Below are 25,485 nucleotides of genomic sequence, written 5' to 3' on the forward strand. Positions count from 1 at the left end.
GACAGAGACAAAGATCCCCCGTATAGCCCACACAAGGCTGTCGGGGCAAGTGCGCGAGTAGCACCTGCGAATTCAGGCGCGCCACGCGACGAATTGGAGTTGCCAGAACCACGCCCCGGACGCTTTTGCCTCAAGTACTCACTTAAGGCTGAGTCGACCTAGGGGACGCCCACGACTGGGTCAAATATGCATCAATGATGTTGGTCGTGAGCGGGCGGGGAATCGAACTCTGATCGCCGGTTTCGGAGCAAAGTTGCGCCAACCTCCCACGGTGCCAACACACGCAGACACAAAGACAAAGACCCCCATGTAGCCTTACACAAGCCGTCATGGCAAGTGCTGTTAGCGAGCACCACGCGCGGTCGCCTTTGTCTCCCCAGTGGCGATGTTTAAACACCGCGCACAGGTACTCATTCGAGGCTGAGTCGACCTAGGGGAGGCCCGGGACCGGTTCAGATAATCGTCACTGGTGTTGGCCGTGAGTGGGAATCGAATCCGGGTCTACGGGTTCGTAGCGCAGCGAATAACCGCTACACTACCGCCCCCCTCAACATATATACAACAACAACAACCGCCATTCGCCACTAAGTGGCGGTGACGTCACCACGACGCTTGTGCCAGGCCATGTGCACCCTGAGGCCACGTGAAGTGTCGAACGCCCGCTGGCAGGAGGTCACGGGGCAGACCCAGGTGCCACGGGTCGACTGACTGAGATGACTGGCTGATGCACCACCTGTGCCCCCTACTGTGCCAACTTGCTGTGCTTTAGCCACCCGGCGCTCCGCTCGTTGTTGTGAGCGTCGCTCCTTCGCCCTCCGTTGTTGTTGGAGGGCGACTGCCTCCAACTGCCCAGTAGCGTCCTTCACGAGCCTCCTCCACTGAGGCCGATCTTGACACCGCTGGTACCAGTCATCGGCAAGTCCACTCAGCTCCACGTCCTCCTGTACCACATCACTCCATCTCTTCTCTAGCCCGTGCCGCGCCCATTTAGCCCCCTCGATCCGGCCGAACAAAAGCTGTTTAGGCATGCGATGGCTGGGCATGCGGGCTACATGACCCAGCCAACGCAGCCTTGCCTGCCGGAGGAGCTCACCGATGGGACTTTGCCCGTGTCTTTCAAGGATTTGCGAGCTCCTCACACAATCCAGCCTGGTTAAACCCAGGATGGATCGTAGGCAGGCCAGCCTAAATGTTTCCAACCGGCGAAGATGCTCCATTAGGGGGGTCCACGTTTCGCAAGCATAGAGAAGGGAGGGAATGACTGTGGCCGAGAAAACCTGAAGCTTCATGCGGAGCGACAGACCAGGTAGCTTCCACACAGCGTTACGCAACCGATGAAAAGATATTGCCGCTCGACTGATTCGGAGTGAGACCTCTGCTGATAAACTGGAGCCGGTCATAAGCACACTGCCCAGGTATGGGAAACTCTCCACTCTCTCCACAACTGCCCCATCACCGATTGGGAGTTGTGGGGGTGGAGTGCCCGATGGTACAAAATACCCAGGCAGGTGCTTAGTTTTGGTGGGGCTGATGGTAAGGCCCCACCTCTTAGTGGCACGCTCCAGTCTCAGCAGCAGCGTCTCCAACTCCTCTTCTGAATGAGCAGCTATTACCAAATCATTGGCATACATAACGTGGTCGACCAATTGGGAGCCATCCCTTGATCGCACCCGGGCGTCGATCAGCCTCCCATTATATCTGTACCAGATGGAAATTCCCCCGGTACAGCTATTGAAGGCTTCACGAACTACGCGATCAAAATAGATGTTATATAATGTGGGAGCCAGAGGACATCCCTATCGCACCCCAAGGTGTACAGGGAAAGGCTCTGACTCTCGGCCACGTAGTTTTACCCGGGCCCGCTCACCATCATGAAGGTCCTTAATGATTGTGAGCAGAGGGTCAGGGACTCCGAAAGCACGGAGAACAACCCAGAGCCCAGGCCTACTGATGGTAGCATAGGCCTTGACCAGGTCAATAAAGCAGAGATGTAGGTCTTGTTGGAATTCCCTACACCTCTGCTGTAGCAGACGGACAGAAAATATGGCATCTGTGCAGGACCGCCCTTTCCTGAAACCGCATTGGGGCTCCGCAAGCCTCTCCTCAGCGTGCCTAGCAAGGCGATGTTGAATAATCTTTGCCAGGACCTTTCCCAGCACACTGAGGAGTGAGATGCCCCTGTAGTTGTTACAGTCTGTGCGGTCCCCCTTCGTAAAGAGGGGGACCACCAGGGCATCCTTCCAATCCTGCGGAACCCGTCCAGTGGTCCAGACTGTTGTTATGATGTCATATAGGGCAGTCTGTGCACAAACGCCACCCTCCCTGAGCATTTCGCTTGGGAGATCATCTCTGCCCGGTGCCTTTCCTGGTCTCAGACTCTTGATCGCCTTCAGTACTTCCTCAACAGATGACCCTCAGCCAGCCACTCACAGGGCGTGACCTTTTCCAATATTTGAGGCACCGCAGCCTCAGCAGGGTTATCCCCACTTTGGGCCATGATGTTTTCCTGGCTGAGGGATTTCCCCTCCCCCAGGACCTCACAGAAATGCTCAGCAAATCTGCAAACCTGTTCCTGGGGGTTGTAGATTGGATCACCGTTTTTTCCCCTAATGATGGTAATAGGTGTGGCGCTGCAGGTTACTTTTTTGATGGAGTTAAATAGTGATTTGTGATCGCAGGCCACTGAGGCAGACTCCATCTTCTCAGCAACCCGCGACCACCACCCATCCTTGCAGCGCCTTACGGCTCTCCGAACCTCCGAACGAAGGCTCTGGTAAACCTCCTCATTCTCTGACGTGGGATGCTGTAGCCGAGGAGAGTGGGCCTGTCGCTTTTTCTCAACTAACTTGAACACCTCCTCTGTCAGCCAGAGTTTCTGGGGAGGTCTGGACCGTGTACCCAAAGCAGCCATTGCAGCTGCATGAGTCACAGTCCTAAACCTTGCCCATTTACCCTCGACATCAGGAGGAGTGGGGGACGATGCCAACCCCAGCTGCAAGCGATGGTGAAATTCTCGCTTGCAACTTTCATCAGCTAATTGAGACCAGGCCACTTTAGGTTGGAATGGGGTCCTGGATGTACACCCACCACCGGAGTGAAAGAATGGCAGGCGCATCTTACAGATGACTAGTCGATGGTCAGAAGGTATATCAGCTCCACGGTAAGTCCTGGTGTCAAGGACATGGGCTCGCATCCGCTGGTCCGTCACTATGTAGTCCAGCAGATGTTCTTGCTTGGATCCGGCATGCATCCATGATGTTGTGTGGATGCGCCGATGCTGGAAGAGCGTGTTGGTAATTACAAGCCCATGGGCTGCACAAAAATCTAGCAGCCTCCTACCATTGTTATTGAGCTGATCTGGCCCATGCCTTCCAATCACTCCAGACCAGGTGCCAGCATCATGACCAACTCTGGCATTGAAGTCATCCAACAAGATGACTCTGTCCCGAGTGGCCACTTTAGCCAGCACCTGTGACAGGAGGTCATAGAAGGCATTTGACTCATCGGCTTTGCCTGCATCCCTCCACGGATGTTCGTCTTCGGTGGGGGCATAAGTAACCACGACTACCACTCCTCGCCTCCGGTTGATGGGAAGGCGAGCCCAAAGTATCCTGGGGCTTACAGCTTCCCACACCTCACCGCCACGCTCCCACGCCCCCTTCATTCTTTTGTTCAGAAGAAGAGCCACACCCTGTTGTTTGGCAGTCTCCTGCCCCGAGTAGATGACTGTCCACCCCTCGTGGTGGCAGGAGCCAGAACCGGTCCACCGGACCTCCTGAATGCCACAGAGATCCAGGCGGTACCGGTCCAGCTCCCGACAAAGGAGTGGCAGCCTCTCCTCCGCAGTGAGCGTTCGAACATTCCACGTGGCCATCCGCAGTGGTTTTTCGTTGTTTCTGGAGGAGCCCCGAGGGTGAAGATTCAATCTCCTGGCTCCGCCAATTGGGGTTTGGCCAGGAGACGTCATAGAAGCCTGTCCCCCCGGGGCCTCCGGCACAAGCTTAATTGTTACATGTTTATGTTTATATCGTAGTCTCGTGGTAATTAATTGAAGGTGGAGGGGTTACCAGCCCCTTGCACCCGTCCAGAGCCCCCGTTTAGCCACTGTGGTGGTCACAGACGCCATGAGGGGAGAGGGCCAATGGGCATTGGCCCTCCCCCCACAGCACTGTCCACGACATCGTTGCCCGTCCGGCACCGCGAGGAGGTAGGGGGTTGTTTTGCCGGCCCAGTCACACACGCACACAGTCACACACAGTCACACGGTCACACACGCACATAGTCACACACGCACACAGTCACACACAGTCACACGGTCACACACACACAGTCACACACGCACACAGTCACACACAGTCACACGGTCACACACGCACATAGTCACACACGCACACAGTCACACACAGTCACACGGTCACACACGCACATAGTCACACACCGCGTGTTACACTGTGCCCGTGACCTCCACGCGTCTCTGACCCTCGGGAGCGTGGTTAAAAGCGGCCTCCCCAGGGGGGGCTCGGGTTAATGTGGGGGGGGGAGTGGGGGGGTGTTTGTGTGTGTTGGCTTGTACGCGTGTGTAGGGGGGCTTTAATTGATGTGTGCGTGTGTGCGGGACGCGGTAGTCTAGCGGTTCGCGCTACGAAACCGACGACACGAGTTGGGATTCCCGCTCACGGCCAACACCACCCGTGACGATTATCCGCACCGGTCCTGGGCCTCCCCTAGGTCGACTCAGCCCCAAATGAGTACCTGGTGCGGTGTGTGGATTTTGCCACGAGGGGGACAAAGGCCTTCATAGGTGCTCGTTCAAAGCACTTGCACGAACAGTCAGTCCGTCAAGGATATCTGGGGGGGGATATTTGTCCGTGGTGTGTGCGTGGTTTCCATGGTGTGTGAGTGATGTGTGTGTACGTGTACGTGTGTGTGTGTTGGGGCTATTTGAGATCGAGGTATTGGATGATGCTGGCTTTGATGTGAGGGATATGTTGCGGATGGTGAGTGTGGGAGATACGCGGAATTGGGGGGGGTTGGGGATGGGAGATAGGGGGATGTGGGTGGGGGGGTAGATATGGGGGTGTGTGTGGGGGTGCGGCCGTCACTGACACCGTCTGTCACCACGTGATGATGCCCCCCCCTCTCTCTCGAGGTGCTCGCTCGCTCTCTCTCGAGGTGGCTTCGTGCCACTCCGCCTTCTCACCGTGTCTCGCTCTCTTTAACTCTCTATCCTCGAGCCCTCTCTGTCCTCTTTGTTTTACGATCAGAGGAAGCAGGAAGGTGATCGCTGTAGTAGTCGGCACTTTGCTTCGTTCATAATTTTGGCTTTTTTTTGTTTTTTTTTTCATTGCTTTGCTTTATGTGCCCCCCCCCTTTTTTTAAATGAAACATTTCACGAAAGATTTCACGCTTTGCTCTCCTCCTTCTTATACCTTCCCTCTCTCTGTACCCCCCCCCTCTCTCTCTACCCCCCCTCTCTATCTCTCTACCCCCTCTCTCTGTACCCCCTCTCTGTCTCTCTACTCCCTCTCTCTCTCTACCCCCCTCTCTGTACCCCCTCTCTCTACCCCCTCTCTCTCTCTACCCCCTCTCTCTGTACCCCCTCTCTCTACCCCTCTCTCTCTCTACCCCCTCTCTCTGTACCCCCTCTCTCTACCCCTCTCTCTCTCTACCCCCTCTCTCTCCACTCTCCATCACACTCTCTGCTCTCTTACTCTCGCTCTCCCTCCCAATCGCTCTTCCCAATTTCCCCGCCACTCTCTCCATCACTCACTCTCTCTCCACTCTCTCTCTCTGCAATCTCGATCTCACTGTCCACTCCCCTCTCGCTCCTCTCTCCATGACTCTCTCTCGCCTCTCTCCTCCACGATCTCCTCTCTCCCCCCACCTCTCTCCGACTCTCTCCGCCCTCTCTCTCTCACTGTCTCTCCCCTCTCTCTCCTCTCTCTCTCTCCTCTCGCGCGGATTGTCCCACGGGACAGCAAGGCGGCTCATCCTGCGCTGTTTTTAGAATCCACTTCACGCGGTGCCGAACTCACAAAATCACTCGCCCTCTCACTCACTTAAACTCACTCTCACTGCTATGATCACTGTTGTTACATTGCTTTTGTAGATTTATTTTGGTGATTTTGAAACACGTTTTAGTTTCGCCATGTTTGTTTGTTGTTGTTGTGCAGAGTTAGCCTGATAACTTTAATCTAAATTGTCTTATGGTTGTTGTTGTTGTTGTTTGACTTGCATCCCACTGGGATTTTTTGCACACAGCGTTGAAACGCGGTGCTTTTTTTGGAAGACTTTGCTGTTTTTTCCTGAATTTTTCTGTTGCGTGGAGTCACTTTACCATGTTTCTTGTTCGTGTTTTTGTTTGTTGCGATTGCACCCGAGTCAAGAGCCGCATGGCTCACAGGGTTATCTCCATTTTTATAAAAGGCAAAGTTGTGAACATGTGTCTGTTCGAAATGTTTAGCGTACTTCCCGATATGCAACAAACTTGAAATTTTCCATCTGGGTACTTTCCAGACTGTACACCATGCACACATTATAAAAATACACTTGTTTTGGGGGGGGGGGAGCTCAATAATGCGTTGATTTTTTTGCACGGCAAGTGAGCTGGGACGTCACATCTGTCACGTGACCCGCACACGTGGAAGCGTCACGCATTGTAGTGTAGCGGTTAGCGCGCTGCGCTACGAACCCGGCGACCCGAGTTCGATTCCCGCTCACGGCCACCACCGGTGACGATTATTTGAACCGGTCCTGGGCATCCCCTAGGTCGACTCAGCCTCAAACAATTAACTGGTGTGGTGTGTGAACATCGCCACTGGGGAGACAAAGGCGGCCGGGCGTAGTGGATTAAGTCCCGGGCGAAGCCGGGTATAGTACAGCGAGTACCTAATACATGAAACTGAAAAAAACTAAAAACTTACAATAAACTGAACAGACTGTTGGGGCAAGTGCTGTTAGCGAGCACCTATGAAGGCTGGCACGGTACCTGAGGGGGTGGGGGTCGCCAGCACTACGCCCGCCTTTGTCTCCCCAGTGGCGTGGTTTACCCACCGCACCAGGTACTCATTTTAGGCTGAGTCAACCTAGGGGGTGGCCGTAAGTGGGGATCGAACTCAGGTCGCCGGGTTCGTAGCGCAGCGCGATAACCGCTACACATTCACTGACAACAACAACCGCCATTCGCCACTAAGTGGCGGTGACGTCACCACGACGCTTGTGCCAGGCTAGGTGCATCTTGAGGCTATCACGTGAAGTGTCGAACGCCCGCTGGCAGGAGGTCACGGGGCAGACCCAGGTGCCACGGGTCGACTGACTGAGATGACCGAAATGACTGGCTGATGCAACACCTGTGCCCCCCCTACTGTGCCAACTTGCTGTACTTTATCCACCCGGCGCTCCGCTCGTTGTTGTGAGCGTCGCTCCTCCGCCCTCCGTTGTTGTTGGAGGACGACTGCCTCCAACTGCCCACTCACAACAACAACAACAACAACCGCCATTCGCCACTAAGTGGCGGTGACGTCACCACGACGCTTGTGCCAGGCCATGTGCACCCTGAGGCCACGTGAAGTGTCGAACGCCTGCTGGCAGGAGGTCACGGGGCAGACCCAGGTGCCACGGGTCGACTGACCGAGATGACCGAGATGACTGGCTGATGCACCACCTGTGCCCCCTACTGTGCCAACTTGCTGTGCTTTAGCCACCCGGCGCTCCGCTCGTTGTTGTGAGCGTCGCTCCTCCGCCCTCCGTTGTTGTTGGAGGGCGACTGCTTCCAACTGCCCAGTAGCCTCCTCCACTGAGGCCGATCTTGACACCGCTGGTACCAGTCATCGGCAAGTCCACTCAGCTCCACGTCCTCCTGTACCACATCACTCCATCTCTTCTCTAGCCCGTGCCGCGCCCGTTTAGCCCCCTCGATCCGGCCGAACAAAAGCTGTTTAGGCATGCGGTGGCTTGGGCATGCGGGCTACATGACCCAGCCAACGCAGCCTTGCCTGCCGGAGGAGCTCACTGATGGGACTTTTCCCAGATCTTTCAAGGACTTGTGAGCTCCTCACACAATCCAGCCTGGTTAAACCCAGGATGGATCGTAGGCAGGCCAGCCTAAATGTTTCCAACCGGCGAAGATGCTCCACTAGGGGGGTCCATGTTTCGCAAGCGTAGAGAAGGGAGGGAATGACCGTGGCCGAGAAGACCTGAAGCTTCGTGCGGAGCGACAGACCAGGTAGCTTCCACACAGCGTTACGCAACCGATGAAAAGATATTGCCGCTCGACTGATTCGGAGTGAGACCTCTGCTGATAAACTGGAGCAGGTCATAAGCACACTGCCCAGGTATGGGAAACTCTTCACTCTCTCCACAACTGCCCCATCACCGATTGGGAGTTGTGGGGGTGGAGTGCCCGATGGTACAAAATACCCAGGCAGGTGCTTAGTTTTGGTGGGGCTGATGGTAAGGCCCCACCTCTTAGTGGCACGCTCCAGTCTCAGCAGCAGCGTCTCCAACTCCTCTTCTGAATGAGCAGCTATTACCAAATCATCGGCAGACATAACGTGGTTGACCAATAGGGAGCCATCCCTTGATCGCACCCGGGCGTCGATCAGCCTCCCATTATATCTGTACCAAATGGTAATTCCCCCGGTACAGCTATTGAAGGCTTCACGAACTACGCAGTCGAAATAGATGTTAAATAATGTGAGAGCCAGAGGACATCCCTGTCGCACCCCAAGGTGTACAGGGAAAGGCTCCGACTCCCGGCCACGTAGTTTTACCCGGGCCCGCTCACCATCATGAAGGTCCTTAATGATCGTGAGCAGAGGGTCAGGGACTCCGAAAGCACGAAGAACAACCCAGAGCCCAGTCCTACTGATGGTATCATAGGCCTTGACCAGGTCAATAAAGCAGAGATGTAGGTCTTTTTGGAATTCCCTACACCTCTGCTGTAGCAGACGGACAGAAAATATGGCATCTGTGCAGGACCGCCCTTTCCTGAAACCGCATTGGGGCTCCGCAAGCCTCTCCTCAGCGTGCCTAGCAAGGCGATGTTGAATAATCCTTGCCAGGACCTTACCCGGCACACTGAGGAGTGAGATGCCCCTGTATTTGTTACAGTCAGTACGGTCCCCCTTCTTAAAGAGGGGGACCACCAGGGCATCCTTCCAGTCCTGCGGAACCCGTCCAGTGGTCCAGACTGTTGTTATGATGTCATATAGGGCAGTCTGTGCACAAACGCCACCCTCCCTCAGCATTTCGCTTGGGAGATCATCTCTGCCCGGTGCCTTCCCTGGTCTCAGACTCCGGATCGCCCTCAGTACTTCCTCAACAGCTGGTACCTCAGCCAGCCACTCACAGGGGGTGACCTCTTCCAATATTTGAGGCACCGCAGCCTCAGCAGGGTTATCCCCACTTTGTGCCATGATGTTTTCCTGGCTGAGGGATTTTCCCTCCCCCAGGACCTCACAGAAATGCTCAGCAAATCTGCAAACCTGTTCCTGGGGGTCGGAGATTGGATCACCGTTTTTCCTCTAATGATGGTAATAGGTGTGGCGCTGCAGGTTACTTTTTTGATGGAGTTAAATAGTGATTTGTGATCGCGGGCCACTGAGGCAGACTCCATCTCCTCAGCAACCCGCGACCACCACCCATCCTTACAGCGCCTTACGGCTCTCCGAACCTCCGAGCGAAGGCTGCGGTAAACCTCCTCATTCTCTGACGTGGGATGCTGTAGGCGATGAGAGTGGGCCTGTCGCTTTTTCTCAATTAACCTGAACACCTCCTCTGTCAGCCAGGGTTTCTGGGGAGGTCTGGACCGCGTACCCAAAGCAGCCATTGCAGCTGCATGAGTCACAGTCTTAAACCTCGCCCATTTACCCTCGACATCAGGTGGAGTGGGGGACGATGCCAACCCCAGCTGCAAGCGATGATGAAATTCTCGCTTGCAACTTTCATCAGCTAACTGAAACCAGGCCACTTTTGGTTGGAATGGGATCCTGGGTGTACACCCACCACCGGAGTGGAAGAATGGCAGGCGCATCTTACAGATGACTAGTCGATGGTCAGAGGGCAGATCAGCTCCACGGTAGGTCCTGGTGTCAAGGACATGGGCTCGCATCCGCTGGTCCGTCACTATGTAGTCCAGCAGATGTTCTTGCTTGGACCCGGCATGTATCCATGATGTTGTGTGGATGCGCCTATGCCGGAAGAGCGTGTTGGTAATTACAAGCCCATGGGCTGCACAAAAATCTAGCAGCCTCCTACCGTTATTATTGAGCTGATCTGGCCCATGCCTTCCAATCACTCCAGACCAGGTGCCAGCATCATGACCAACTCGGGCATTGAAGTCATCCAACAAGATGACTCTGTCCCGAGTGGCCACTTTAGCCAGCACCTATGACAGGAGGTCATAGAAAGCGTCTGACTCATCGGCTTTGCCTGCATCCCTCCACGAATGTTCGTCTTCGGTGGGGGCATAAGTAACCACGACCACCACTCCTCGCCTCTGATTGATGGGAAGGCGAACCCAAAGTATCCTGGGGCTTACAGCTTCCCACACCTCACCGCCACGCTCCCACGCCCCCTTCATTCTTTTGTTCAGAAGAAGAGCCACACCCTGTTGTTTGGCAATCTCCTGCCCCGAGTAGAGGACTGTCCACCCCTCATGGTGGCAGGATCCAGCACCGGTCCACCGGACCTCCTGAATGCCACAGAGATCCAGGCGGTACCGGTCCAGCTCCCGACAGAGGAGTGGCAGCCTCTCCTCCGCAGTGAGCGTTCGAACATTCCACGTGGCCATCCGCAATGGTTTTTCGTTGTTTCTGGAGGAGCCCCGAGGGTGAAAATTCAATCTCCTGGCTCCGCCAAATGGGGTTTGGCCAGGAGACGTCATAAAAGCCTGACCCCCCGGGGCCTCCGGCACAAGCTTATTAGTTACAGGTTTATGTTTAATTCGTAGTTTAGTGGTGGTTAATTGAAGGTGGAGGGGTTACCAGCCCCTCGCACCCGCCCAGAGCCCCCGTTTAGCCACTGTGGTGGTCACAGACGCCATGAGGGGAGAGGCCGATGGGCATTGGCCCTCCCCCACAGCACTGCCCACGACAGTGTTGCCCGTCCGGCACCGCGAGGAGGTAGGAGGTTGTTTTGCCGGACTGCCCACTCACACACACACCGTCACACACACTCACTCACCACATGTTGTATATTAACTGTACGAACACATTTTGTATTTATTTTGCCAGGTAAGGCCCGCTGAGATATTTTTTCAGAAGCGACCTGGACACAAATGATTGCGCAACGAAGTGGCTTATCACGTGATCATTTATAGCGACCAAAGACTCTGAACGCGTGATTCTAATCGTGCAGGCGAAACCCGGAGGACTCGGTGAAAACCCCCTCGCGATCACGAGGAGAACACGAGGAGAACACGCAAACGCCAAATATACAGCAGCAGGCGTCAGGGTCGGGATCGAGCCCACGACCTCCTGTTTACCAGGCGAGGTAGTTAACATCTCGCGACCGTGACGCCCCACATGTACCAGCTATGCCCCCACTCCCCCTACTGTGCCTCATTGCTGCGTTTTAACTACCTCTGTGCTCTGCTCGTTGTTGTGAGCGTCGCTCCTCCGCCCTCCGTTGTTGCTGGAGGGCGACTGCCTCCAACTGCCCAGCAGCGTCCTTCACGAGCCTCCTTCACAGAGGCCGATCTTGACACCGCTGGTACCAGTCGTTGGCAAGTCCACTCAGCTCCACGTCCTCCTGTACCGCATCACTCCATCTCGTCTCCAGCCCGTGCAAGGACCCGCTTCGCCCCCTCCATCCGGCGAAACAGAAGCTGTTTGGTCATGCGGTGGCTGGGCATGCGAGCTGCATGATCTCGCCAACGCAGCTTTGCCTGTCGGAGGAGCTCACCGATGGGACTGTGCCCAGATCTGTCGAGGGTCTGTGAGCACTGTCACACCACTGTAATCAAGCCTGCAGGTTAAACCAGCAGGCTTGATTACAAACCGGCGCAGACGCCCCTGTCGAGGGCTCTATGATTCACACGCATCGAGAAGGGAGAGAATTACTGTAAGATATTCTCACACACACTGTCACACGCAATGGCAAATATCCCCCGTGTAGCCTTTAACGGAGTGTTGGGGCAAGTGCCGTTTGCGCGTATCACCGATGAAGGCCGGCAAGGCACACGAGGAGGTGAGTAGCCATCACCATGCCCGGACACCTTTATCTCCCCAGGAGCGATGATTGCTACACACCGCACCAAGCAATACTTTGAAGTTGAGTCGACCTAGGGGAGGCCCAGGATCGGTTCAGATAATCGTCACTGGTGTTAGCCGTGAGTGGCAATCAAACTCGGGTTGCTGCATTCGTAGCGCAATGTGTGTGGCATTGAAACACACACACTGACACACACACTGACACACACTGACATTGATACACACACTGACACATACACAATGACACATACACACACAATGACACATACATACACACACAATGACACATACACACACACATTGACACACACTGACACATACACACACAATGACATTGATACACACACTGACACATACACACACAATGACACATACACACTGACACACTGACACACACACTGACATCGATACACACACTGACACATACACACACAATGACACGTACACACACACTGACATTGATACACGCACATATTGACATGCACACGGGTGCTAAATATAACTCCCAGGCACTGATACACACTGACACACTAATACACGCACTGCCAATCACACACGGTGACACACACACGCTCTCACCGTTTCACCGTTTCAGGTGTCGGGTTGATCTTGAGTGGCCAGGTCGAACTCAAGCGGCCAGCGTACACGAGTAGAGTCTCATTCGTAAGAGGGACCTGGGCCATGAGTCTGCAACCAGTAGAGGTGGCGATGATTCATTCCTGCTGTGTGGTCTAGCCGAGGGGCACCCCCGGTGGCAGCTGTCCCTGTGTGTGTTCGTCTGCCGCCAGGAGAGGGCGACGATTGCTGTTGTGTGGTCTCACCTAGGGGTAGACAAGCGCAATCATCTGTACAATAACAACAGCAATAGGCCAGGTGCGTGGTCAGGTGCCAGGTCACGTGGCAGGTCAGGTGCCAGGTCAGGTGCCAGGTCAGGTGCCGGGCCAGGTGCCAGGTCAGGTGACAGGTCAGGTGGCAGGTCAGGTGCCAGGTCAGGTGCCGGGTCAGGTGCCATGTCAGGTGACAGGTCAAGTGGCAGGTCAGATTCCAGGTCAGATTCCAGACCAGGTGCCAGGCCAGGTGCCAGGCCAGGTGCCAGGTCAGGTGCCAGGGCAGGTGCCAGGTCAGGTGCCAGGTCAAGTGCCAGGTCAGGTGCCAGGTCAGGTGCCAGGCGAGGTGCCAGGCTAGGTGCCGGGTCAGGTGCCAGGTCACGTGCCAGGGCAGGTGACAGGTCAGGTGACAGACCAGGTGACAGGTCAGGTGCCAGGTCAGGTGCCAGGTCACGTGCCAGGTCAGGTGCCAGGTCAGGTGGCAGGTCAGGTGACAGGTCAGGTGCCAGGTCAGGTGGCAGGTGAGGTGGCAGGTCAGGTGCCAGGTCAGGTGCCAGGTCAGTTGCCAGGTCAGGTGCCAAGTCAGGTGCCAGGCTAGGTGCCAGGTCAGGTGCCAGGTCAGGTGCCAAGTCAGGTGCCAGGTCACGTGCCAGGTGATGTGACAGGCCAGGTGACAGGTCAAGTTCCAGGTCAGGTGCCAGGCTAGGTGCCAGGTCAGGTGCCAGGTCAGGTGTCAGGTCAGGTGACAGACCAGGTGACAGGTCAGGTGCCAGGTCAGGTGCCAGGTCACGTGCCAGGTCAGGTGCCAAGTCAGGTGCCAGGGCAGGTGCCAGGTCACGTGCCAGGTGATGTGACAGGCCAGGTGACAGGTCAAGTTCCAGGTCAGGTGCCAGGCTAGGTGCCAGGTCAGGTGCCAGGTCAGGTGTCAGGTCAGGTGCCAGGTCAGGTGCCAGGTCACGTGCCAGGTCACGTGCCAGGTCAAGTTCCAGGTCACGTGCCAGGCTAGGTGCCAGGCTAGGTGCCCCGCCCCCGCATACCAGAGCGCCGCGCCCGCCCTGCAGGTGCGAGGGGGCCGCGGTGCAAATTCCAAACGCGCCGCGCCCCAGTAGCGGGAACCCAGGTGAGGAGCGGTGAGGCAGCGGCCATCGAGAGTTGTGGTGGTGAGTTGTAGTGGTGAGCTGTGGTGGTGAGGTGTGGTGTGGTGAGTTGTGGTGGTGAGTTGTGGTGGTGAGTTGTGGTGGTGAGCTGTGGTGGTGAGTTGTCGTGGTGAGTTGTGGTGGTGAGGTGTGGTGGTGAAGTGTGGTGGTGAGGTGTGGTGGTGAGCTGTGGTGGTGAGGTGTGGTGGTGAGCTGTGGTGGTGAGGTGTGGTGGTGAGGTGTGGTGGTGAGTTGTGGTGGTGAGCTGTGGTGGTGAGCTGTGGTGGTGAGCTGTGGTGGTGAGCTGTGGTGGTGTGGTGAAGTGTGGTGGTGAGCTGTGGTGGTGAGTTGTGGTGGTGAGCTGTGGTGGTGAGCTGTGGTGGTGTGGTGAAGTGTGGTGGTGAGCTGTGGTGGTGAGTTGTGGTGGTGAGTTGTGGTGGTGAGTTGTGGTGGTGAGGTGTGGTGGTGAGTTGTGGTGGTGAGTTGTGGTGGTGAGGTGTGGTGATGAGTTGTGGTGGTGAGTTGTGGTGGTGAGGTGTGGTGGTGAGACGCGTGAGACCACCATGCGAGTGTTGTGATGGGTCGAGGGGGTAGCGTGGGTGAGGTGAGTTCGGGTGAGTAAGGGTTGTGGGCGAGCGCGTTGGTGTGCAGTGAAAGTGAGGAATGTGGTGAGCGTGGGGTGTGGTGAGTTGGGACGTGGTGTGTGTGGTGGTGTGTGGTGTGTGGTGTGTGTGTGTGTGGTGTGTGTGTGTGTGGTGTGTGTGTGTGTGGTGTGTGTGTGTGTGGTGTGTGTGTGTGTGGTGTGTGTGTGTGTGGTGTGTGTGTGTGTGTGGTGTGTGTGTGTGTGGTGTGTGTGTGTGTGGTGTGTGTGTGTGTGGTGTGTGTGTGTGTGGTGTGTGTGTGTGGTGTGTGTGTGTGGTGTGTGTGTGTGGTGTGTGTGTGTGGTGTGTGTGTGTGGTGTGTGTGTGTGGTGTGTGTGTGTGGTGTGTGTGTGTGGTGTGTGTGTGTGGTGTGTGTGTGTGGTGTGTGTGTGCTTCGATAGGTGGTTTGCGGAAGAGGGAGGGTGGCTGAGCGAGAATGTGGTGGTAGTGGTGAGGTGAGCGAGGGGGAGGAATGTGACGTTCGTGGTTTGCGGGAGAGGTTGTTTGGTGAGTGCTGTGGGGTGAGTGTGTTGAGGTGGGTTTTACGTGAGGGTGGGGTGAGTGAGTGGCGTGTGGGGAGCTGTGAGGTGAGGGGAGTGGTGAGTTCAGGGGGGAGGTGTGTGAAGTGTGCCGAAGTTGCGTGTTGCCATTACCTGCGTCGCCTCTCTGTGTTGACTGTACAGTACGTGTGTTGACAGTGTGTTGACTGTACGTGTCATATGTTGCCTGTTCGTGTTGCTTCTAATTTAGTTTCTTGTATGGGGCGCCACGGTGGCTAGGAGATGTTAACTACCTCGCCTGGTGCGCAGGAGGTCGTGGGTTCGATCTCGACCCTGACACCTGCTGTATATGTGGAGTCTGTGTGCTTTCTCTCTCATCATCATCACGGTGGCTAGGGGATGTTAACTACCTCGCCTGGTCTACAGGAGGTCGTGGGTTCGATCCCGACCCTGACACCTGCTGTAGATTTGGGGTTTGCGTCTCTCTCTCATCATCATCACGGTGGCTAGGAGATGTTAACTACCTCGCCTGGTGCGCAGGAGGTCGTGGGTTTGATCTCGACCCTGACACCTGCTGTAGATTTGGGGTTTGCGTCTCTCTCCCATCATCATCATCACGGTGGCTAGGAGATGTTAACTTCCTCGCCTGGTGCGCAGGAGGTCGTGGGTTCGATCTCGACCCTGACACCTGCTGTATATGTGGAATCTGCGTCTCTCTCTCATCATCATCACGGTGGCTAGGAGATGTTAGCTACCTCGCCTGGTACGCAGGAGGTCGTGGGTTCGATCCCGACCCAGACACCTGCTGCTGTGTATTTGGAGTCTGCGTCTCTCTCTCCCCGTGGTCTCGTGAATTTTTCTCCACGTCCTCCAGTTTTTTCCTCTCCACATTTAGCGAGTATTTTGCTGCTATACATTTCCACACGATGAATGAGCCACTTTCGCTGAGCTACCATTTGTGATAGCCAGCTCAACTTCTGAAACTCAGCTATGAAGCCCAGTGGGCCTTTACCTGATCGAATAAATAGTTCTTAGTTCTGACCTGTGTTGCCCGTGTGTGTCGCCTGTATCCATTGCTTTGCCTGTAGGTGTGTAGTAACGCTTATGACTCGTTCACACCGGAGTTGGAGGCACACTTGTTTATTTAACACCACACGTTGTGACATACACACTGAGGGGGTATCGGCCCCCTCACCCGTCTATCTGAGGACACACCTCTAGGCTAACCCTAGCCTGCCTCTGAGTCCTCCTCTAATGGGCTAGGGGAGGCTATCTTGGCCCGACACTGGTCAGTCGGGCCCGGTACCCAGAGTCCAGACCAGCACTGGCTCTGGCTCTGGTACCACGCCACTGGCTCGAGCCTGCGCGGTCCTGATAAGGACGGCGTGCCAGGGGGAGACCAGGGCTCTATCTAGGACGTCTTCCGTCTCCTCTTCTTAGCTAACACAACACTCCCGAGCCCCTCGATACATTCCCCTTTTATACCCAACCCCTCCCTGAGGGGTGGGGCCCCGGGGGATCATAATGACCGAATCGACCCCCCAGGGTGTCTGGCGCGGACGTCGCAGAGGGCACCTGCTCGTGCACACATGTAGCCCCGCCTACTGTGTTTGTTTACCATACGCTGCCATGCATAACGGGCTCTCTCTCTAACACCCCTACATCACTCCCCCCCGCATAGCATGCAGCCGTCCCGGCTGCCAACATACAAAAATTTGACAATAAAGGTGCCTTCACCCCCTGACCGCGCGTGTGCCTCACTATTTTTGAACAATAACAGGAACCAGAACAAGAACGCAACAGCAAGATGAGAAAACAACCCGTCGCACCCCCCCCGAATAAATACGAATTCCGTAAAAAAAACAGCCTATATACAATCAGCAGGGAACCCACCACGCACACACAACACACGGTGAAGCCAACATATGTACATCCGAGGAGTGGGGAACACACCACCCACACAACATCCAATGAACACAACAGCTATGTACACATTTTCCGGCCTCACAACAGTTTGCGCATTTTAGCGCGCGTCCTTGCAGCGGGCCCCTCACACGGGGTAACCGCGTGTGGCGGACCATCAGGTGGCAATTGTCCGTCTTGGGGTGAGCATTCATCCGACTCCGCGTGACCCTCGGTATCCGCAGGAGGGGTGATTGGGCGTGAGCCCGTCACTCCTGATGCACCTGAAGGTGGCACAGCCGGCAAGGCATTAGGTGAGAGCGACGGAGACGGACCCAGCGAGTCGGCCGACCCCCCACATGCTTGGCCACGCGCGTGTGAAGTGTGATTGTGTACCGCAGAGAAGGGTTTTAACCTAGAGGGGTGCACGAACCATCGCCGCTTCCCCCACTTGATGCGCACGCACTGCGGTCGTAACACCTCCACCACTTCCACAGGGCCCCGCCACGGCCGCACCAGTTTAGAGGAGGTTGCCAGTGGCACCTGGGGGCAGTGCAGCCATGCCTTGTCCCCCGGCTTCCACTGCAGCATGTGCGCTCGACTCAATCTGAGGCGCTCATTCGCCTTCTGACGGAGGTCAGAGTTTTGCCTTGCAGCATCCCGTGCCTCGGTCAATTTGTCCAGATTAAATTTAACGTGGTCAGCCAGATTAGTTTTTCCCTGCGGCACGGGGATCTGCAACTGGGCACGAACAGGCGGGTCTGGTTCTCGGCCGTACATGAGGTAAAAGGGAGAAAACCCCGTAGCTGCATGGGGTGCCATCCGGTACGCCGCCAAGACCCCCTGAATTTGTAGGTCCCAATCCGTTTGCGAGTCCGAAACTTGTTGTGATAACATGGACGTGATGGTGCGATGCAACCGTTCGACCATCCCGTCAGTTTGTGGGTGATATGGGGAGGTCCGAATTTTCTTTGTGCCCAGGAGATCACAGACTTGTCTGAGTAGTTTACCGGAAAAATTTCTGCCCTGGTCGGTCAGCAGCCTCTCCGGAGCACCTTTGTCCAGGACATAACCCTGAACAAAGGCCTCCACGATGGCTGCTGCCGACTGGTTGGCCAGAGGCCAGGCCATAGGCCAGCGTGTAAAATACTCGACACCAGTCAACAAATATCTATTCCCCCTGGGGGTGGCGGGGAATGGTCCCAAAATGTCCAGAGCGACCAGCTCGTTTATCCTGGACACTTTGATCGATTGCAAGGGCGGGTTAGACTCCCGTGCCGGCGGTTTGCGTTGTGCACATCGAGGGCATGATCCCAACAAATCCCCAACATCCCTCGTCATGCCAGGCCAATAAAAATCAAGTTGCAGCAAGGCGAGAGTCTTTTGGGTCCCCAGGTGTAGGAGGCGCTCATGAGCGGCCCATACCACCCTGCCCCGCAACCCAGTAGGGACCACCAGCCGATGTCGACGCGACTTCCCGTCCCAATGCATCAGCAGGCCTTGGCACATTTCCCATGCGTCGGAACCACCTCTTTTTCCCCCCGCCGCACCGCCAACGCGACGTCGCCACCCGAGGAGGGACACATCCTCCATCTGGAGGCGCCCCCAGTCAATGACGGGCAACCCCAACAGGGAATCTTTGCCCTGTTGTTCGATCGAATTAGTAACTACTGTATCGTCGTCGTTGGCGGCCGCCAAGACAGGAACCGATGTGTCCCCTGGAGGTCTGCAACGTCCAGACCCCAGGAGGCATGCACACTCGGAGGTGGTTGGCAAGCGCGACAGAGCGTCCGCGTTGGTGTGGCGAACGCCCTTACGGTATGTGGTTTGGAAATCGTAATCCTGGAGGACCTCCAACCATCGGGACAATTGTCCCGATGGCTGTTGAACCCTCAGGGCGTACTGCAGTGCCGCATGATCTGTGCGGACGGTGAAATGCCGACCGTACAGATATGGGCGATACTGTTGGATGAAATGGACAATTGCCAACAGTTCCCTACGGGTGACACAATATCGTTGCTCCGCTGGAGACAACACCCGACTGCCGTACGCAACCACACGTTCCACGCCGTCAACCACCTGGGAGAGCACGCCCCCAATACCCGTGTTGCTCGCATCGGTGTCGAGCAAGAATGGTTTTGAAAAATCAGGGTAAATCAGGGGAGGAGCGTTTACCAAAGCGTCCCGAAGGGAGCAAAAAGCAGCTTCCTCCTCCTGACCCCAGCAGAACCGAACCCCTTTTGATGTTAAAGCGTGTAGGGGTTTTGCTATAGTCGCAAAATTAGCGACGAAGCGTCTATAATACGACGCAAACCCAATAAAACTCCTAACCTCTCCCACTGAGGTGGGAGTCGGCCAGGAGCTTACACACTGCGTTTTGGCGGGATCGGTAGAAATACCTGAGCGTCCCACGATGTGCCCCAAATAACGCACCGACTCGCGTAACAAATGGCATTTTTGGGGCTTAAATTTCAAATTAGCAGCCCGCATCTTTAGGAAAACCGCCCGCAACCTCTGGAGATGTTCATCAAAAGTTTTGCCAAAGACAATAACGTCATCCAAATAAATCAGGCACGACTCCCATTGCAATCCAGCCAAAACCAATTCCATCAACCGCTGGAAAGTTGCCGGCGCTGAGTGTAAGCCCATCGGCAACCGGTTGAATTGAAACAGGCCGTGCGGAGTACGGAAAGCAGTTTTAGGCTTTGAATCATCGTCCAGAGGAAGCTGCCAGAATCCCGAAAGTAAGTCCAATGTGGAGAAGAATCGCGCTCCCGCCAAGGCGTCAAGCGATTCGTCCATCCGTGGGAGCGGGTATGCGTCGGCAACCGTAATTTTGTTAAGGCGCCGAAAGTCAACGCAAAACCGCAACGAACCGTCCTGCTTCTTAACCAGGACGATCGGCGCTCCCCAAGGGCTGTTGGAGGGAGAAATGATGTCGGCGGCTAGCATGTCATCAACAGCCGATTTGACATGGTCCTTTTCGGCGGGACTCAACCGAAAAGGATTCTGGCGTATTGGCGCGCTGTCACCCGTATCAATATGGTGACGCAGCAGATTAGTGCAGCCCAAATCGTATTTATCCCGACTGAAAACGTCGGAAAATTCCCTTAGTAGTGTCTTAAGACGTTGACGCTCTAAATTTGACAGGTCCGTCGATCCCGCACAAAGCGCCTCGAGCCACCCTTCATCGCTGTCCGAATGTGGTCGCGGTGCAGGGACAGCGCCGACATGACTCGCGACGGGTTCCTCACAGGGCACCGGCGTTGCGTGAGCAAGCACGGTCCCCTGTGGGACCACCACCGTCTGCGAGCCCACATTGAGGACCGCGATGAAGGGTTCTCCTTCCCCTCTCACTATGGTCTGGGCCGGGAGTAAATCAGGTCCACTGACCCCGGCCCTAGACGGTCCCAACAGAACCCCTTGAGCCCCAATGCCCTTAGCGAAGGGCCGCCGAAGTTTCAAGGGAATCAACATTTGCGCCCCCGGAGGAACGCGCACCGTTCTATCTACGAACGCCGGCACCGTCGCGAACGCCGTCCGGCTCGTAGCGGGGGATGGCAGAAACGCCATGCGTCGGCCCGATGGGAGCTCAATGCATCCCTGGTCGATTAATATCCTAATCGGCATTTTGGCCAGGAAGTCCGTCCCCAGCAGGCACGGAACCGCCAGCGAGGAGGAAACAAAAATCGGCCCAGACAATTTAATATCCCCGACACAAATTTGGGCACGAATTTGTCCGATGATGCCAAGTGAACCCCCGTTAGCAGCAAAGAATGGCACGTTAACAGGCATCAAAGGACGGCTTTGGGCAGGGAGAATGTTATAAATCAACTCCGAAATAATGGTCGCCGATGCTCCTGTATCGACCAGGATGCGCACCTCGACCCCATCGATGTGGCCCACAACGGCCGACGACCCTGACGACGCGGCTACAACCCGATGGGCCAACACGGACCACTGGCTGGGTTCAATCTGAGTACCCAGAGCGGTGCGTGTTGGTGCCATGGTACGCGATATTGGCCCCCCCTTCGCTGCGGTGTTTGAGTGTGTGACGGGCGTGTGCGTGGGCCAAGCATGAGGGGTGCCGCGACTCGCCGGATTATGATGGTGGAGCTTGTGACGAGGGCCAGCGTCCCGTTGAGGTGTCGTCCTGCGCTGCCCAGGAGAGCGGCACCCCGAGGCGACGTGGCCCCGGATGCCGCAGTTGTAACAGCGTGGAAGCGCTGGTGACGACGATGGATGTTGTAGACGGCTTGAACCGGCCCGGTCCTCCCGTACTCCCGCTCCATGCTGCCGTTGATGGTCGATGGCGCAAACCTCTTCCGCCGGGAGGGTGGCTGCAGCGACGGCACGCCCGCTCGCCGCCTTGCTGGCCTTCCGTCGTTGAGAGGACAGGTTTGCGTGGAGAAGACGGGCCGCTTGGAGGGAGCACATCTCTGCATCGTCCTGTGCGACAATGACGATGTCTAAGTCGTCCGCCAGCAAAAGTATCTTCTCTGTCACCATGGCGTCGACACCCTCGTCATCCATTCGTGGAAAGGCCTCCTTCGCCAGTGCCAGGAGGCTTGTGCGGTACGCCAGGGGCGACTCCTTCGTCCCCCGCTGGCGATCGTAAAAGAGTTGGCGACAGTCCGATGGTGGACCATATACCGCCGACAGCACCTGCATCGCCTTCTGCAGCGTGGAGCGCCTCTCCTTCGAAGCCGATGTTAGAGTGGCGAGGGCGTCGCTGTCGAGAAGTGCTGGCAGCGTGCGGAGAGCCTCGGCGTCTGTCCACTGTGCCATCTCCTGGTGAGCGAGGAAGCGCCGCTGGAAGCCGCCCCAGTCGCCATCCTCGCCCACAAATTCCTTGAGTGGAGGTAGCCGCTGATGTAAGGCAGCGGCTGCAGAGGAAGAACGCACTCCCTCGTCCGCCTCACTCAAGTCAGCGTCGGCACGAACCAGCGATGGCATCGCCGGTCGCACCCGTGGTGACGTTCCGCCCGTTGGTGGTGACGCGGCAGGTACTGTACTCCCGCCGTTGGACGCGATGCTTAGAGCGGCCACGCCCTCAACAGCAGCTGCGGCGATGGCGGGAGTTTCAAAATGTTGCTCCGTGGAAATGGCGGGAAGGCGCTGTGATCGTCGGCTGCCGTTGCCCCGTGGCGGTCCCGCAGCCCCCAGCTGCGTGATGGTGTCGAGCATGGCGGCTGCGGCGTACAGCAGCTCGGTCAGCTTCGCGTGCGCCTCCCTCAGCCCCTCCATCGACGGCTCCCCTTCCTCCAGCTGCTGTGGCGTGGATGCGCCCAGCCCCGGCTGGTCGATGGCATCTTCAGCCGTCTCGGGCCCTCCGACTGCAGTGGTGTCTTCTGCCTCTGGTACCCCGACTCGAGTCGTCCGGCGTGTATCCATGTTCGTACTTTGTTTCACTTCTGACGCCAGATGTAGTAACGCTTATGACTCGTTCACACCGGAGTTGGAGGCACACTTGTTTATTTAACACCACACGTTGTGACATACACACTGAGGGGGTATCGGCCCCCTCACCCGTCTATCTGAGGACACACCTCTAGGCTAACCCTAGCCTGCCTCTGAGTCCTCCTCTAATGGGCTAGGGGAGGCTATCTTGGCCCGACACTGGTCAGTCGGGCCCGGTACCCAGAGTCCAGACCAGCACTGGCTCTGGCTCTGGTACCACGCCACTGGCTCGAGCCTGCGCGGTCCTGATAAGGACGGCGTGCCAGGGGGAGACCAGGGCTCTATCTAGGACGTCTTCCGTCTCCTCTTCTTAGCTAACACAACACTCCCGAGCCCCTCGATACATTCCCCTTTTATACCCAACCCCTCCCTGAGGGGTGGGGCCCCGGGGGATCATAATGACCGAATCGACCCCCCAGGGTGTCTGGCGCGGACGTCGCAGAGGGCACCTGCTCGTGCACACATGTAGCCCCGCCTACTGTGTTTGTTTACCATAGGCTGCCATGCATAACGGGCTCTCTCTCTAACACCCCTACAGGTGTGTGGCTTGTACAGTACTTAGGTGGTTCGCCTGTTGCTGTATTCGCCAGTATCCTCTGGGTGCCTGGCAGGATGTGGATGGTTTCGTTGTTTTGGGTGATTTATTCTAAATGTGAAGTTTCCGTGCAACTGCAAGGGTCCATACTCTGAGTTTTTTTCGGTAAAGTCACGGGGGGGAAAAAATTAAATCGAATTAAATCACGACGTGTCGGAGGCAACACAAGCTTCCGTCTTCAGGTGGAACCCGTCACAGCACAATCGCTGTATCAAGTGAAGAGAACTTTAAGAGGCACGAGATGCAAACGATGATGGCAAGTGGTTGGAAAAAGTTTAGACACGTGAACAGGAGGGCAGTATTTAAGCTGACAAACGGGTTGCCTTGCAGTACACTGCAGTGAACTATAAGGCTGCTAAAGTTTAACTTGCTTGATTGCTTCGCCTCTCCTGCACTTTGCACTACCGTCGTGCTTTTGCCACTCTTTGTTGCTGGAACATCCGCGAAAAAGAACTTGACAGCTCATCGGATTCCTCCAGCATGAATACAGATTGTGGTGTGTTTGCCTGGAGATGCTTGTAGGTGTTGCCTGTACAGTGCTGCAATGGCTGTCTGTTTGTGTGTTGCCTGTAGACGTGTTGCCTGTAGATGTGTTTGCCTGTAGATGTGTTTGCCTGTAGATGTGTTTGCCTGTAGTTGTGTTTGCCTGTAGATGTGTTTGCCTGTAGATGTGTTTGCCTGTAGTTATGTTTGCCTGTAGTTGTGTTTGCCTGTAGTTATGTTTGCCTGTAGTTGTGTTTGCCTGTAGTTGTGTTTGCCTGTAGATGTGTTTGCCTGCAGTTGTGTTTGCCTGTAGATGTGTTTGCCTGTAGTTGTGTTTGCCTGTAGTTGTGTTTGCCTGTAGATGTGTTTGCCTGTAGTTGTGTTTGCCTGTAGATGTGTTTGCCTGTAGTTGTGTTTGCCTGCAGTTGTGTTTGCTTGTAGATGTATTACCTGCAGTTGTGTTTGCCTGTAGATGTGTTTGCCTGTAGTTGGGTTTGCCTGTAGTTGGGTTTACCTGTAGATGTGTTTGCATGTAGATGATCTCCCAAGCGAAATGCTGAGGGAGGGTGGCGTTTGTGCACAGACTGCCCTATATGACATCATAACAACAGTCTCGACCACTGGACGGGTTCCGCAGGATTGGAAGGGTGCCCTGGTGGTCCCCCTCTTTAAGAAGTGGGACCGCACAGACTGTAACAACTACAGGGGCATCTCACTCCTCAGTGTGCCGAGAAAAATCCTGGCAAGGATTATTCATCATCGCCTTGCCAGGCACGCCGAGGAGAGGCTTGTGGAGCCCCAATGTGGTTTTAGGAAAGGGTGGTCCGGCACATATGCCATATTTTCTGTCCGTCTGCTACAGCAGAGGTGTAGGGAATTCCAACAAGACCTACATCTGCTTTATTGACCTGGTCAAGGCCTATGATACCATTAGCAGGCCTGAACTCTGGGTTGTTCTTCGTGCTTTCGGAGTCCCTGACCCTCTGCTCACGATCATTAAGGACCTTTATGATGGTGAGCGGGCCCGGGTAAAGCAACGTGGCCGGGAGTCGGAGCCATTCACTGTACACCTTGTGGTGCGACAGGGATGTCCTCTGGCTTCCACATTATTTAACATCTATTTCGACCACGTAGTTTGTGAAGTCTTCAATGGCTGTACCGGAGGAATTTCCATGTGGTACAGATACAACGGGAGGCTGATCGATGCCCGGGTGCGGTTAAGTGATGGCTCCCTGTTGGTCAACCATGTTATGTATGCCGATGATCTGGTGATTGCTGCTCACTCAGAGGAGGAGTTGGAGGCGCTGCTGCTAAACCTGGAGCTTTCCACTAAGAGGTGTGGGGCCTTACCATCAGCCCAACCAAAACTAAGCACCTGCCTGGGTATGTTGTACCATCGGACACTCCACCCCCACAACTCCCAATTGGTGATGGGGCAATTGTGGAGAAAGTGGAGAGTTTTTCATAACTGGGCAGTGTGCTTATGACCGGCTCCTGTTTGACAGCAGAGGTCTTACTTCGAATCAGTCGAGATGCATTATCTTTCCATTGGCTGCGTAACGCTGCGTGGAAGCTGTTACCTGGTCTGTCGCTCCGCACGAAGCTTCGGGTCTTCTCAGCCACAGTAATACCCTCCCTTCTCTACGCTTGCAAAACGTTTACCCCCCTAATGGACCATCTTCGCCGGTTATAAACATTTAGGCTGGCCTGCCTATGATCCATCTTGGGT

General features: G+C 55.7%; 1 long non-coding RNA gene across 1 annotated transcript in view; it reads left to right on the top strand.

Moving 5' to 3' along the window:
• Positions 1-25,485, top strand: part of LOC144728102 (uncharacterized) — a 149,337-nt gene that overhangs the window by 60,818 nt on the left and 63,034 nt on the right. The gene's annotated exons all lie outside the window — the stretch shown is intronic.

This window comes from Lampetra planeri, chromosome 27 (genome assembly GCF_965212315.1).
Source record: "Lampetra planeri chromosome 27, kcLamPlan1.2.h2, whole genome shotgun sequence".
NCBI lineage: Eukaryota > Metazoa > Chordata > Hyperoartia > Petromyzontiformes > Petromyzontidae > Lampetra > Lampetra planeri.